General features: G+C 37.9%; 1 pseudogene; it reads right to left on the bottom strand.

The window, feature by feature from the left end:
- Nucleotides 1–5584: 5584 nt before the first annotated feature.
- Nucleotides 5585–13195, bottom strand: LOC100725166 (heterogeneous nuclear ribonucleoprotein A1-like; annotated as a pseudogene).
- Between the last annotated feature and the right edge of the window lie 2127 nt (nucleotides 13196–15322).

Here is a 15322-nt window from a genome sequence, read left to right as displayed (position 1 = left end):
GTATTCTTTCTGGTTACACAATTTCTTATCTAGCATTTTCAATATATTCTGGTATTATATCAGACTGATATATTATACTTTACATAATGATCTCCCTATTGCCAGATGCTAAGCTATTTCAATGTTTCTCCCATTGTAGTATTATAAATGCCTTTGGCCATATACCCATTTTCTTCTTTTGAATTATTGCTTTAGGAGAAATTCATAGAGGTAAGTTTACTGGGTGTGAGGCTGGTAACACTTCATGGTTTTAGCACTAAAAATATTGTACAGTACATAATGACACCAGTAACTGATGGTTATACTTGTTTCCTTTGAAAGCAATGCCAGTGTCATTTTCCTTTTTGTTGTTGTGGTTGTTGCTGAATAGCATGTATGTACAGGGTGTTCATTTAATATGTGTTTATTGAGCTCCTAATAGATTAGACATTGTGCCAGGAGATGTGGACACTGAGATAAGTAAAGTATGGGCAGTGCCTTGAAAAAGCCACAGCCTTCTGGTGGTTGGTAATTCCTGAGACAAAGATCTCCTACACTTCCATAGGGACAAAAGAGGAGTAAATTCAGTACACTTCTAGATATAGGCAGACTTACTGTGCAGATGGGTTCCTGCAAAAGCCAGGAGTTTTCCAAACAAAGAAGGGTACCTCACTGTGGTTTTTGGTTTAATGTACATTCCCTTATTTATTACAATCATCCCCCATGTGCCTATTTGCTTTGTTGTCATTTGTCTTATATGAATTAGAGATTTATTTTATTTTACAGTATTTTAAAATATTATTTATGGCAATGTTTGTAGCAATGTAGCATCACAAAAAGTGAGGCTGATGAAGGCAACCTGCTGGAAGAAAAAACAGAAAGGACCATGATCGTGAACTGGTTAAGGTGTTTACAGGAGAGCACGGTTCTCCAGTTCTGAGAGCAAAGGAGTTGTTGTTGTGGTGGTGGTTGCTGCTGCCATGTTGGAAAATTAGACTGGATTCCAGGAAGAGCCAGTCCTGTCACATCTTGTTGGTTATATGTTGAATGAACTAAAGAATCCCAGAAAACAGACTCCTCACATCACCAAAATGGGGGAACATTATATTATGAGTACATGAATACTTTGGTAAAAAGATAATGAAAGGGTAGCAATTCTCAAATGCTTTTTAGCCACGAACACTGGTAGAGTTTATGCCTATACTCTGCCCTGCTGCAGAAGACCAGAAGGCAGCAAAACATATTTTATTTTTAATCAAACCCATCAAAATGTTTTAAGAGTGTGCTTCAGTAATACCATCTTTCCATTTATGACTGAAGGGGATTGAAGGGCACTAAAACTCAGAGTTTCAAGGACTGGCCTTGAGTCTGGGTCCTTCATTTTCCAAATGAGGACACTGATGTTATCATTGACATCATCCTGCTTCGCAATAGAGATTTGATTGAGGGGTGGCTAGACTTCCTTACTCTCTGGTCCATTTCCATTAGGCCAGTGGTCTTCAGACTTTAGAAGTACATAGAGATGGAGAAGTAGCTACAAGCACCATGGAGCACTGGGAAATGGACTGAAAGCAATTTCTGGGTACATTCTGTAGTGGCTGTTATCCGGTGAGGATGAGTCCTTTTTGTTTGGTCTGTCGAGTGTGTGTTCTGATAAAGGCCAGCATTAAAACAAGTATGCATATGAAGAGGCCACTTAGTATCATTCTCCTCGCTGCAGTGAGCTGGCCATTACTTTTCATTAAATAAGCAATATTCTGAGCAATCCATTTACTCGTCATTAAGAACTATTAGTAGCTACTCTTTGTTGCACACAGACCCAAATGGAGCTCTATCAAGAATCTTAGTCCAGAGTTGCTAATTTTCAGGGAGAAAATTAATAAAACTTCAGGCAGAATTTAGATCTTCTTCGAAAATTCTTCTAAATATCTTCCCTGCTGCTTCTGGAAAACAAGGCAGTCAATCCACCCTGTGCTGCAGTTCAGTCTTTGGTCACAGGGGAGCACTCATCTCTTGATTGAGTTCACAGAATCCTAGCTAGTGTCACTGGTCTTTTTGACACAACGGCTGTCCAGTTTGAAGGCTAAGTTATTAAGTGGGGCCAAGAGGAAACAGAAAAGTTCTCTTTTAAGCTAAACGGAGATCAACTCCAATGTGCTTCAGCACTTCAGTAGACAAAGTGTTCCCAAACTATTCCCAAAATGCCACTATAGAATGATAGATTTTGGTTGATCATGTCAGGTACTTTTTATCTCCTCATGGCAAATCTGTGTGGTGGGCCTCGAGGGGCCCCAATTAACAGGCATGGCAGAGACATCAAATGGGTTACCTAGGTGACTCAGAGGTGAGATCTATCTCACTCTCCTCCCACTCATCTTCTCTCCAATCCATCTCACTGCTTTAGTCATTATCCTCTTTCAAACTGCAAATTCTTAGATTTCACAAAATTTGGTAAAAATCATTGAATAGATTATAATGAATGCTCCAGCTATGGGTGGTGTTACTTGGGTAGACATTTAGAGGTAGGCAGGGCCAAGGAATAGGGAACCAGAGCAAATTAGAGTCAAAAAGCTTTCAAACATTAACAAATATGTACAAAATGTACTTTATTTCCTTGACCATCTGGCTACTTGTCAGTTTAATTTTTGGCTTCGTCAGGGTAAATAACAGACAAGTGGGCAACTTTGGACAGATCTTGTTTCCTTTTCTGGGTCCAGATTAACAGATAATCCAAAGGCTGTTCAATGTGTATTCTTAGCCTATAGAGATTAGAGCCATCAGGACGTAGGGCACGTTGTGTTGTATTAGCTAGAAAACTATTCCAGTTACAGATACTTTTTAATTAACAGGGGCTTTGTATCAGCTTTCCTCTCTACTCAGCTAGAGTTCCCACGTCAGAGCAGGTGCATCCTGTTGTGATTACAAGACACAACAAAGGGGAGAGTGAGGGCAGGGACACTTCAGACAATTAGGACCAGGGAGTGCATGCTGCCCCACTCCCTGGTTCCCGCTGCTTCTGTTCCTCCTCCTGCTGAATCCCCTCAAAGAAGTCTCCCTTATGAAAACTTTTGCTCTAGTTGCTAGATTGACTCCTTCATTTGATAAATATTTACCGAGCACTGCTCTGTGCTAGGTCCTGTGTGCTGGCATATGGTGCCAAGCAACAGGGGCTCACTAGCCAAAGTGGAAGGCAGTCATTCATGAAAACATAAAAGTAAACTGAATTGGTCCGTTGATGCCAAAACCAGTGGAAGATTTTCCCATGTGAATTCATTACCTTTTCCTCTCAGTGGTGTCTCTTTCTCTGCCTTTGTGAGCGTGCCTCGCTAATGAAAATGGAATAGAAAACTACTCCACTCTGATGCCATGGAATCCTAGAGAGGATCTTGCTATCGACCCTGCCCACTATTTTGAGATGGTGCTAAGTTCTACCAAAGCCAAGAGCAGGTCATTTCAGAAAACCCAGGCCAAGATTACAATGTTATGTACAAGCAAGTAGACTTAGCATATGGCATCAGATGGGGACAGTGGTACTTCTAGTTCCTAACTTTTCTACTTGGATCCATCAGAGAACCATCAAAGCCCTATATATGAAGCCAGTCTTGACCTAATAAATTGAAAAAAGATGGGAAGAGAGTGGTTATACATAAAGCTCATGGAATTCCAGCATGGGCAAGGTCCCCTTATATTCTTCCACCCTTGATACCCATAGTGTTGCTCACAGACTGACAACACCAGCATAACCTTGGTGCCTGTTAGAAATACAAATGTTTAGACCTCACTATAGACCAATTGAATCTAGGTCCAAAAAGAATGGCTTCCATCAAGAAATCAAATAATAACAAATGTTGGCATGGCTGCACCGTAAGAAGATGCTTCTACACTGTTGGTCAGAACACAAAGTAGTAAAACTACTGTGGATTTTAACAAAATCCCCGGGTGATTTGTCAACACATTAAAATTTGACAAACAGTACTCTAGGCTGGTAATTTTTAAGCTCTTCTATTGACACCCACACAGTGCCCATTAGATGTGCAGAACATACTTCCTTTCATGTAACCAAGATTGTGAACTCTTCTACAGCATGAGCAAGAAATGATAAAACAGCACTGGAATACATCCGCACCGTATCCTCTTTCACAAGGAGTGAATTTACAGGGAGATCTTTCCTTTCTTTTAAATTATATTTTCTTAGTACCTGTTTGAAGTACATGAAGTTTTCATTGATCTTAGGGAGCAGCACAGGACACTATCTTGATACTTTTTTATTTCCCTTACTCTCCCCACTGATTCCCCTCCCTCCATCTCCAGATCCCCTTTACTCATTTTCACTATTAGTGTTATTATTTTATTAGTTCACTTTTACAACACTTGTTTAGGTTCATTGTGGATATTTGGTGCATGCATGTAACACATTTTAAATCTTTTTACACACCCTGCCCTAGCCTCAGGCACTTGGACCTCTTCTGGTTTGTGAAAAATCTATTTCACTGTTCCCTTCTATCGTCTTATATTTTGCTCTTTATTTCTACTTTTCCTGCTCAAATGAGAGCTACTGTAGGGTATTTAAGAATATGTGTCTGACTTATTTCACTTAAAATTATATTTTCTACGTATATCCATTTTCCTGCAAATGTTTCAAATCTGTCCTTTTTATAGCCAAATAGTATTATCTTATGTAGAAATACTACAATTTTTTACTCATTCATTATTGATGGACATACAAGCTGGTTCCCAGATTTAGCTATTATGAATTATAATGCTGTAAACATTGGTATGCATGTATCACTGCAGTATGATTTTTTCTCTCTTTTGGGAAGATTCTTAGAAAGGGAGTAGCTGGGTCAAATGCAATTTGTAGCTTTAGTTAGTTGAGAAATCATCACACTGGCTTCTAGAGTAGTTTATGTACCAACAGAGTAGAAAGGTTCTTTATTCATTGCAGCCACATCAGCATTTATGATTTGATTTCTTGATGACTGCCATTCTGTCTGATGTAAGAAGAAATCTTACTGTTCCATTTGCATTTTTCTAAGGGCTAGATATGTCGAACATTTTTCACATGTTTATTAGCTATTTGTACTTCTTCTGAGAAGTGTTTATTCATTTCACTTGCCCATTTTTGATTGGGTCTTTTATTTTGATTGGTCTAATTGTTTAAAGTTCCTTATATATTCTAGATATTACTTCTCTCTGTGAGGAATAGCTGGCAAAAATCCTTTGCCACTTCTGTAGGTTGTCTCTTTATTGTGTTATTTTCTTTGCCATCAAGAAGCTTTTTATTTAAAAAAAAGATTTATTCAGCATCATGATCAGACATTACATTTAGCAATCAACAGTGTAGGTGCAAAAAATTTTTACATTAAAACCCTTTGTTGCAATGCCTTTACACTTTCCACAGAACAGAAACTAAAATAACTTGTTACACAGTTACTCCCAAACACAGGCTTCTGGTTTTTGCCCATACACATGAGCACTGTCTAAAACACATCTTTGTAGCAGCCAGGCCCTGCCACTGCTGTGCTTGGCCGAGTTCACAAATTTATTACAGCCTGTGGCTTCCTTGTCACTTCTCTGGCTTTCCTCTCTTGCTAATCTTAGGTTCCTAGAAGTATTTAAAACCTTCTGTTGCTGTCATAGCACTGCTGCTCCTGGAACCACCAAAGCCATGTGATTTCGTGGTTTGGTAGAGTATCGGCCTCCACCGCCCAGAACTTCTGCCTCCAAATTTTCTTCCCTTCATTGGTCCAAAATGTGAAGACTGATTGTTGTAACTGCCAGATTCACTGTAGCTTCCATAATCTCCATCGTTGCTTGCATCATTGCTGAATCAATCATAAGCATCCCCACAACCACCATAACGACCTCCACCATCACTGTCCCCCAAATCACCTCAACTACTGTTGTGTCCTCCTTGACCAAAACTCTCATTGCCACCAAAACCACCTCCACAACCACCACCAAAGTGTTCAGAAGCATCGTGACCCCTTTGGCTAAATGAAGCGCCAGCCATCCCCTGATTCCACAGGGCCTTCTTCACTTCACAGTTGTGGCCATTTACAGTATTGCATTTCTGAATGAAAGTCTCATCCACAGCATGGAGGTCATCAAAGGTTACAAAAGCAAAGTCCCTCCTCTTTCCACTGCCTTGGCCAGTCATGCTTTCAGTCACTTCATTTTTTTCCATACTGTTCAAAATAATCTCATAGGTGATGGTCTCCAGTGTCTTCTTTAACACCACCAGCAAAGATCTTCACGGTTAAATGCTCCCCTGGTCTTTGAAAATGTTCCTTGAGAACTCTTTCTTTGTTTCCACAATTCTTCCATCACCTTATGTAGGTCTACATTCATGGCACATCCACCTGCTCCACAGTGACATGATTGACAACCCAAAGCCCCTGTAATGCTTGATGTTTGGATGTCATTACCATACAGTCCAGGAGTGTTCCTCATTACTTGGAATGGTTTATCAGATGCTCATCACTTGTTTCAAATGTTCAGTCCTCCAATGAAGAGCATTTACAGCTGTTCAGTGCTCTGTAGGAGATTCTGACTTTGACAGGATGGCAGTTGGAAAAGAGACCAATGACACTTCCTCGTGGGGTCCACCAGCAGAATGTTTGAGAAGCTTTTAATTTGATATAATTCCATTTGTTGATTCTCGTTATTATTTCTTGTGCAGTTGGAGCTCTGTTCAGAAAGTTCTTTCCTACACCCATGACTTCAAGAGCTTTACCAGTTTTATCCTCCAGTGACTCATTGTTTCTGTTTTAATATTTAGATCTTTGATCCATTTTTATTTTTAGTTTGGTACCTGGTGTAATATATGGGTCCATCTTCTATCTTCTGCATATAGACAGCTGATTTCACAGCACCACTTGCTAAAGAGGCTATCTTAGTGCTAATATATGTTTTTGGCCCCTTTGTCAAAGACTAAATAGCTGAATGTGCCTGAGGATGTTTTTATTCTTTTATTCAGTTCTGCTTATTTACAAGTCTGATATTGTGCCAATACCATGTTTTTTTTTTTTTTTTTTTTTTTTATCACTGTTGCTTTGTGATATAACTTGAAGTCAGGTATTGTGGTGCCTCCTACTTCTTGTCCAGAATTGTTTGTGCTATTCTGGGTCTCTTCTGGTTCCATATAAATTTTAGGATTTTTTTTTATTTCTGTGAAGAATGTTATTGGTATTTTGATTGTGATTGCTTTGTATCATGTGTCACTTTTGGGAGTGTAGCCATTTTGGCAATGTTGGTTTTATCAAAGAAGAGGGGATATCTTTCCATTTTCTGATGACTTCTTCAGTCTCCACTTTGAGAGACCTATAGTTTTCATTGTAGAGGACTTACAACTTCCTTGGTTAGGTTACCTCCTGGGTATTTAATTTTTCTTGATGCTATTGTGAATGATATTGTTTTCATAATTTTTTCTCAGTGAGATAATTATTGGTATACATGAATACTACTGATTTTTGTGCATAGATTTTGTGTCAAGATACATTGCTGAAGCTGGATGTTAATTCTTGGAGTCTTTTCATGGAATTTTTGGGTCTTCTATTATGGTATCATATCATCTGTAAAAATTTAATTTGATTTTTTCTGTTTTTTCTGTACACATCCTTTTTATTTCTTTCATTAACCTGATTGCTGTGACCAATGTTTTCAGTACTATGTTTAACTGAAGTGGTGATAGTGGGTATCCTTGTCTTGTTCATGATTATTAAAAAAAAGTTTTCAGTTGTTCCCAATTTCATATGATGTCATCCATTTGTTTGTCATAAATGGTTTTATCAGATTCAGGCAAGATCCTCTGACACAAATTTTATTAAGCCTTTCTTAATCATAAATAGGTCCTGCATTTTCTCAAAAGTTTTCTGCATCTATTTATATTATGGATCATGGTTTTTGTCCTTGCTTCTGTCTTTGCAGTGTCATACATTTATTGATATGTATACATTGAACCATCCTTGCCACCTTGGGATGAAATCTAGTTGGTCACAATGTGTGATCTTTTTGATGATATACTGCATTCTATTTCCCAGTATCTTCTTGAAGACTTTTGTATCTATGTTCATTAAGGAGGTTGGTCTATAGTTTTACTTTTTAGTTTCATCTCTATTTTTAGGATCAGAGTGATGCTGGCTTTCCATAAAGCAGTTTGGAAGCAAGGCCTTTTTTTAGTTTATGTCCAGTAATATTTGTTTTATGATAACAGGTGCTCCAGTATTTGGTGCATATATATTTATAAGTGTTATCTTTTCTTGTTGGATAATTCTCTAACTAACATATAGAGTGACCTTTTTATTTTCTGATCAGTTTTAGCTTGAAGTTTCCATTGTTTGAGAGTAAAATTGATACCCTTGCTTATTGTTGGGTCCTAATGCATGAAATATTGCCTTCCATCCCTTGATTTTTATTCTGTAAATATATTTTTGAATTAGATGAATTTCTTGAATGCAATAGACTGTTGGAATGTATTTTCTGATCCAGGGTGCCAATCTGTCTCCTTTAATTGGGGAGTTGAGGCCATTAACATTGACAGTTATTACTGAAAGGTGTTGATTTGTTTCCACCATTGTGCTCTTTTTCTGTTAATGATTTCTTTGTTTTGCTTTGTTGTTGTTGATCTATTTGTCTTGCTTAATGTATTCATTTCTATCTGGATTTCTGACTGTTGGCTTTATTGTCTCTGTATAGGATATTTCTGAGTATTTTCTGGAATGCAGCTTTGGTATCAATACATTTATTGAGTTGCTCATTTTCATGGAATGCTCTTTTTTCTCCCAGTATTTTGAAACAAAGTTTAGCCAGATTTGTTCATCTGGGTTGAAAGTTGTATGCTTTTAGGGCTGGAATTATTTCATTCTAGGCTCTTCTGGTCTTTAATGTTTGTGCTGAGAAGTGTTTGTTTATTCTAATGTGTTTAGCTTTGTATGTGATTTTTTTTTTATTTTCTCTGACAGCTTTTAAAATTTTGGGTTTTTTTGGGCATTTAGAATTTTAATTACAATGAGTCCTGGAGAATTTCTTTCTTTTTTTTTCATTATACTTGGTTGATGCTCTGTAAACCTCACTTACCTATATGTTGAAATCTTTCCTCATTATTGGGAGGTTCTCTATTATTATTCCTGTAAGCAATTTTTTAATTCCACATGTATTACCTTCTAGTTTGTATAATACCAATTAGCCTTAGGTTGTTTCTCATGGTGTTATCTAGTAGCTGTTGGGTGCATTTTTCTTATTCTCTTACCAGTTTTAAGGCTTTTCTGAGTAATTTTTTATAATTGACCATTTCTCCTTGATTTCAAAAATCCTGTTTTTACATAGATCATTGCTATACTTCATGAATTCTATACAATTTATTATATCCTGTACTTTTATCTCTCACCTTTTAGTGGATTATATATCTTTGATAAATTTATTATTAATGGTTTGTCAGTTCTTTCATTTTTTAATTTGTTTTCCCCCAAATCTATATTGGTCATTTTGTATGATAATAGGTCCATAAATTTTTGTGTCTTCTTTGAATTTTCCAAGTTTCTGTAACTACTCCTCAATCATTTTGGAAAGCTTTGCTACCTGGGGTTTCTTTCCTCTTCATTAGTGCACCCTGGAGCTACCTTGGGAGAGCAGGGTGAGGAATTTATATTAAGAAATTTTATTTAGATACTGCCTTCTGGTGATATGTTTTCAAATTTATTTGCCCAAAAATAGTACTGACTCCTTCAGATATTCCATTTAAGTGTTTTGGGCTTTCCCTGTGTCTTGAGGAAATAATTATACTTGGTTATAATAGCAACAACAGATCCAATCATATATCAAATATATTTAATAAACCTTGCTTTTACATTTCCATATTTTATTAATATTATTTGTAGCCTATATTTTATTGTTACTAGCATTTATTCTTCAATGTGTAAGATGTGGAGGAAATAGATTGTTGGATGAATAAATGAGGAGTATAAGTCAGTAAAAGGAGAGATAGATATGAGAAATCATAATACAAATACAAAATTAGATATGAAGTCAAATTATTTTAGAGGTCTTTAGTTGGATTAAATGGTTAGTGTTGAAGGCTTTACAAAACACTATGGGGAGTGAGGGGGGATATAGAGAGGAAGGAGGTGTACTTTGGATTGAGGAAAACTTCAAGGTTATTTAAACTTGTTGACATTCTTGTGCACCTGTAAAGTGGGAAAGAGGCAAGCGAAAACTGTGCTAGATACATCGAGGAAGAGCAGAGGAATAGAATAGAGAAGATGGAGCACTGATATGAGAGAACATTGAAGAAAGACAGAGAGAGACAGATAGAGAATACAATGAACTAAACATTTGAGAGAAACAATTTTAAAAGTGGTAGAAACAAGTAAAACATAAGAAATTAGTATTGCTATGGAAGCTTATTGAGATGAAATAGGAAGGTGAGCAAGGGGAGAGAAAATAAACACCAAATTAATGAACAAAAACTAATAATCCAGTAGGAACCCAGATCAAATCCTCCAACAAGAGAATATATATTCAAGCCACACATGACTGGTATGCCAAAAAGCCTGAGTGTTTACACAATTCCCTTCTTGCCTTAGTTGCATTCTGACTGCAGCCACAACAATTTCACTTTTCCTGTGCACTCAAAATCTGTAATAACCCAATCTTAAAAATTCTTACTTGCAGGTAGCCGGCAGAATCTGACGGTGTCCTTGGGCTTGGCTCAGGGAATCTTCCCCATCGCACAGACGTGTTTTCACAGACAGAGGGCTGTGAAGGGAAGGTTTCCCTTGCCCTTGGTGAGTGCTGGTGAAGATGGCGCCAGGCTACATAGTTCCCTACTGAGTTTTGAAGAGATGATGGGAAGAAGGGGCTGCTACATGCAGATCCTGAAGCCCAGGCTCTCCAGTCCTTGTTTATCCCCTCAGGCTGTTTGGAATGCTTTCATAAGGGCTGCTTCCAGATGAATGGGGACCAGGGTAGGGCAGAACTGCCCGGCTGGTGCTTCCTGTATGATCCAGATGTTTGTTTTGATCTACATGTACCTGTCTGTCTGATTAATTTTCTGTTTCAGGGTGTAATTCCCTCCATACTACAGAGTACTTCAGTGAGCACACTTTGGATTCCTCTGACAGGACTCCACCTCTAGTCAGCCATGTTTGATCCCAGGCAGATCTTATATCATAAGCTCATGGTAGAATTGAGTATAAGAACATAGGTCTTCAGTGGTCCTTTTAAAAATATATTAATATATAGTAATTTCACATATGGAGGAGAGTGTGATGTATCAAAACATGTATATAATATGTTCTGATCAAATAAGAATAATTAACACTTTTGTCTCATTACTTTGTGTTTGATACCTGTTCCACTCTTACAGGTATTTATAAAATCTATAATATAAAATCTATAATTTATAAATATAATAGGATGTTGTGAATTATAGTTAGCCCACTGTTGTGCAGAACACTACAATTTCTATATAGCAATGTTTGTGTAACTATTATTCAACTATTATTCACTATCCTCCCTCCCTTCACCATTCCTAGCTTCTAGATACTGCTATTATTCATTCCAACTGACTTTAAAGAATAGCCACAGATGAGAGCGAATGTGGAATTCCTTTCTTCACTCTGCTTATTTTTTTTAATTTTTTTGTCTTTTTCCTTTTTATCGGTACCAGGGATCGAACTCACGACTGCCTGCTCTCAAGGCAGGCGCTTATGCCGCTGAGCTAAATCCCCAGCCCCCAACTCTGCTTATTTTACTAAATATAATGTCTTCTAGTTCCATTTATTTTGTTGTAAATGATAGAGTATCATACTTTTACTGTGGACCAATGTTCCATTGTTATGTAAATCATATTTTCTTATCTACTCATCCATTGAGGAGCCTTTAGATGATCCAATGTCTTAACCATGATGAACAGTGAGGCAACAAGTATAGGTGCACAGGTATCTCTTTGTTCTTGCCATTTCCTCGGGATATAGTCATACAAGTGAGATAGCTGGATCATACGGTAGAAATACTTTCAGTTTTTTGAGGAATGTCCATATTGCTTGTGGCGGTACCAGTTTACATTCTCATCAACAGTCTACAAGGGCCCTCTTCGCTACACATTCTTACCAGCATTTTTTTTTTCTTTTTGGTAATAGCTACACAAACTAGGAGTGACATGATATCTCATTGTGATTTTGATTTCTAATTCCACGATGATTAATAATGTTGAGCAGGTTTTCAAAAATTTATTGGCCATTTTCATTTCTTTTTAAGGAAGTGTTTATTCACATCCCCTGCACAGCTTAAAATTTTACGTTATTGAGATGTTTATGTTCTGTGTAAGTTAGACATTAATCCTTTATCTGATTAATAATTTACAAAATTTGTCTCTCATTCAGTAGATTGTCTCTTTACTGTTGATTGTTGTGCAGAAGTTTCTTAGTTTGATACAATCTCAAACTATTTGCTTTTTTTAAACTTTTGTTTCCTGTGCTTTTCAGTCTCATACAAAAACAACAACAATAACAACAACAAAAACCTGTTACGTCTATCAATGTTTTGAGCTGTTTCCTCTGTTTTTTTTCCTCCTGGTAGTTCAGAGTTTCTGGGCTTAAATTTAGGTCCTTGAGTTGATTTTGTGTAGGGCGATTAACAAAAGTAAAATTTCAACCTTTTGCATGTGGTTATCTAGTTCTTCCAGCACCATTTACTGACGAGTCTATCCTTTCTCCAATGTATGTTTTTGATACTTTTGTCAAGAATCAGTAAGCCATACATGCATGGGACTATGGAACTATATCCCTGTATTCCATTTTATTTCAGTGGTCTCTGTGTGGGTTTTTATGACAATACCATGTTCATTAGCCTTGTAAATCAGCCTTGAATCCAGGGGGCTCTCTGCTCTTCTCTACAGTTCCAGCTCAGGAGCTGTGTTTCTGTCATTTATGTCTCCGATTCAAGGTGCCAGCTGCTAGTAACTGCAGACAGCTAAAATGTTAACCCACCTATCTTTGAAGAGTATGGTACTCTCATATCTGTCAGTCATAGCAAGGCATTTGCCTACCTACAGCAGCTTTTCATCTTAAAACACCATTCTCTTTGGACCTTTGACTTCCAGTTACTCTGCATGTTGCTCTTTTTTTCTGTGGTTTACCTTGACATCTGGGAAGAAGCACATTTTCAGTAGGTGGCTTTGAACCAGCCAGTAGGACGCATATCTCCTCATGACCATTCCCTGTAAATCAGATTATACAGACTCTGCGGCCTACCTGATCTTTGGATCCTGAATCTTGTTTTCTCTGATTGGTTCTATCAAGTGTCCTAATATGTCATATCTTGACCACCTTCTCTTTTCATAGAATGTGCAGGCCATAGTGACTTGGGGAAGAGACTCTGGAAATCAAAGTTGGAAAGAATCTTTAAGCTAACATGGGATGGAGAAACTTTATAAAGAAAAGCTTTCCTTTTCCAATGAGGTAAATAAGGTGTCTTCCTTAAGTCAAAGGTGAAATTCAATACTCTTCAGTTGTGTGACTTAAAAAAGGCTTCAACTCAAGTTGAAATTTGTTTGCCAGTGTACTGAGTGCTGGAAGATGGAGTTTTTTTTGTTTGTTTTTTTGTTTGTTTTGTTTTTCCTTTTTATCGGTACCAGGGATTGAACTCATGACTGCCTGCTCGCAAGACAGGTGCTTATGCCACTGAGCTAAATCCCCAGCCCTTGGAAGATGGAGTTTTAAAGAGATGATTAAGTCTTTAAGAGGTTATTAGGTTAGGATGGATTGATATGTTTCTCCTGGGACTGGACTGGTTTTTCACAGAAATGGATCATTTCTTGCCAGAGTGGGCTGTTATAATGTACATCATCTCCTTTCTCTTCACCTTTTCTTCTACTCACAACTGCGTCTTCCTGATCTTGAACTTTCCTGCCTCCAGAATTTTGAGGTAAACAAACCTTAACTCTTTGTAATTTATCCAGTCTCAGGTAGTCTGTTTTAGCAACAGAAAATGGACTAAAAACACCAAGACTATTTTGTACTGAAAGTCTTTAAAGTCCTTTTCAAGTTGAGGTTTTTAAATGGGAAGATTGGTATATATAAATGGTATCTGAATTGTAGGGCAATTTATTTCTATTCGAATGTCTATCATCAATCACTTGCGTATCAGGACCTGCTCTAGGCAATATGGAAATGAGATGAAGCTGATCCAAATTATCCACCTCTATAGTCACCTGGGGGTTCTTATCCTTTTGGGTGTTACCCTCATTATGCTTGGTTCTCTGGGCTCCATGTCTGCCTATTATGTACCTTGGCAAAGAAAGGCTCTTCTGAAGATACTCAAGGCTACATAACCTGTTTCTAGGCTCTCAGCAAGTAAAAAGAATGGACAAACCTTACCCCAAAGGAATGGTTGCTCATGATGGAACTTGAGGCATCACAGGAGAGATCTATTGGCAGAGGGGTGTTTAGGTGCCTTTCAGATCCCATCAATAGCTGCTTGTCTGTTTTGCCCATAGATAAGGTCAGCTCAGAAGAGAATGACACCTGCCCCCACCTGGCTTCATAAAGGAATTAGTAAGGATAAAATTAGGTCAGACATGCTAAAGTGCTTTGACACAAATCAAATCAACCTTTGATTTTTCCCAATCTAATCTAGACACTGCCTTAGGGTCAGTTTCTGCCTCAATCCTTCCATCTTTCAAAATGTGAATACTGTACTCTTAAACTTCTTTGCAAGGCTGGTTGGTGGAAAGGAAACAAATGTGCTCATTGTGATGCCCCAGGGATTCAAACGGAGTGAGGTGATTGCCTTAATGGGATCAATGACATGGTAGAAGGAACAAGCAGTCGCTTTTAGTCTGCTTTTCAAAGTCATCTGGTGCTAATCAATGCCCAGGCAGGTGTAAGTCTGCCACTTTAGAACCACTCATCAGAGAAATGAATTCGCCTCGTGTCTTACAGTTCCACTTCATTTTAAGCAGAGACTCCCTCCAAGCCATTTACCTGGTTTTGTTCCAAAGTAGCCTGATGCTTTCATGTGACAGAGGGAATTAATCTATAGTACTGTTTTGGAAGGCCTGGATTTCCAATTTATTGCATTAGAATCACGCGTTTGTTACAAATGCAGATTATTAGCTCGGATATCTTGCCAAACTCTCAGATGTAGGATCTCCTGGGGACAGGACCAAGGAAACCCCAATTTACACAAAAATCCAACTCTCTGGCATACTACTGTCACCATGGATTGAATTCTTCAAGTGTTGTCGTAGGGCAGTGATTCATAACCACACACTAGGATCACCTGGAGGGCTGGAAAAAAGCACCTATGGCCAAGCCCGTCCTGAGGCTGTTAAAGCAGATTT

This window comes from Cavia porcellus, unplaced genomic scaffold (assembly GCF_034190915.1).
Source record: "Cavia porcellus strain 051 isolate PalLab524CR breed Dunkin Hartley unplaced genomic scaffold, mCavPor4.1 scaffold_3, whole genome shotgun sequence".
Lineage (NCBI taxonomy): Eukaryota > Metazoa > Chordata > Mammalia > Rodentia > Caviidae > Cavia > Cavia porcellus.
Note: the sequence above shows the minus strand (reverse complement) of the source record. Positions and strands in the feature narration are given on the sequence as shown.